Raw genomic sequence first — 1476 nt, 5'->3', positions numbered from 1 at the left:
GGGTCCGGTTCTGTGTGTAAGAAGGGACAGAGTACAGTTTAGTAGCAGGAGTGAAGAGGCAGGCAGGGCAGGAGCAGGCCAGAAGAAGCTGGCAAGGCCATCCAAGCCACCCAGCCACTGTCGGCCAGAGCCGCCTGAGGCAGACCTCCTCGGACTGGCAACAGCTGACTCCGACCGACTAGGACAGACTGGTCTCTTTCCAACTGGGCCCCCATGAGCCCATGGTCAAAATGAAAATTGGGGGCCAGACTGTAAACTTAGGGGTGATACAGGGGCAGAGCACTGGGTAGTTACTCAGAAGGAGCTCCCCTCTCAGGACAGGAAGTCACCATGATTGGAGCTACCAGGACCATAGCTGCAGACCGTTCTGCACCCCTCCTTCCCCATGTCAGCTGGGCGGCCACCAAGTGGTTCATGAATTCCTGTATTTGCCAGATTGCCCGGTCCCTCTAATGCAGCGGGTCTCAACCTGTGGGTCGCGACCCCTTTGGGAGTCGAATGACCCTTTCACAGGGGTCGCCTAAGACCATTGGAAAACACATATAATTACATATTGTTTTGTGATTAATCACTATACTTTAATTATGTTCAATTTGTAACAATGAAAATACATTCTGCATATCAGATATTTACATTACGATTCAAAACAGTAGCAACATTACAATCATGAAGTAGCAACGAAAATAATTTTATGGTTGGGGGTCACCACAACATGCGGTACTATATATATTAAAGGGTCGCGGCGTCAGGAAGGTTGAGAACCACTGCTCTAATGGGTGCAGAAACCACTTTTGCCCCAATGGCTCAGCACAGCTTCGCCTAGGCCCTAGGTGAAGAGACCTCCCCAATGATACTGGCCTTAGCGGTGCTGAGGGAGGGAAAATGGAGACTTTATACCCCCCCAGTCAAAGGCCTCACCATTAGAACCTGAATTAGAGAAAGAATTCCCGCTGGTCTGGGCAGAAGGGAATCCTCCAGGCCTGGCTAAGGACCACGCCCCAATACTGATCGACTTAAAGCCTGGGGCACAGCCTGTTAAAATCCGCCAATATCCAATCCCAAGGGAAACGAAGGCTAGGGACTGAGAGGAAGCAGGCAATATGTGCCATCCCAGCCCCTAGCACCCGGTGGCAGATTCGGGAATTCCTGGGAGCGGCAGGGGTCTGTCGAATTTGGATCCCAGGGCTTTCAGACCTGGCCAGGCCTCTCTATGAAGCTTTAAAAGGGGAAGAGAAGGCACCCACCGACTGGGGTCCCAAACAGGAGAAAGTCTTCATCATCATAAAGGCAAAGCTCACTGAGGCCCCCCCCCCCCGAACTGGGGCTACCAGATGTGACGCAGGACTTTAATCTTTTTGTTCACGAGAACAGTGGGGTAGCCCTAGGCGTTCTAACCCAGGAGTTTGGACCCTGGCAAAGCCCAGTAGCCTATTTCTCCAAGCAGATTGACCCAGTTGCCTCTGGGTGCCCCCCCGC

This window comes from Myotis davidii, unplaced genomic scaffold (assembly GCF_000327345.1).
Source record: "Myotis davidii unplaced genomic scaffold, ASM32734v1 scaffold1059, whole genome shotgun sequence".
NCBI lineage: Eukaryota > Metazoa > Chordata > Mammalia > Chiroptera > Vespertilionidae > Myotis > Myotis davidii.
Note: the sequence above shows the minus strand (reverse complement) of the source record.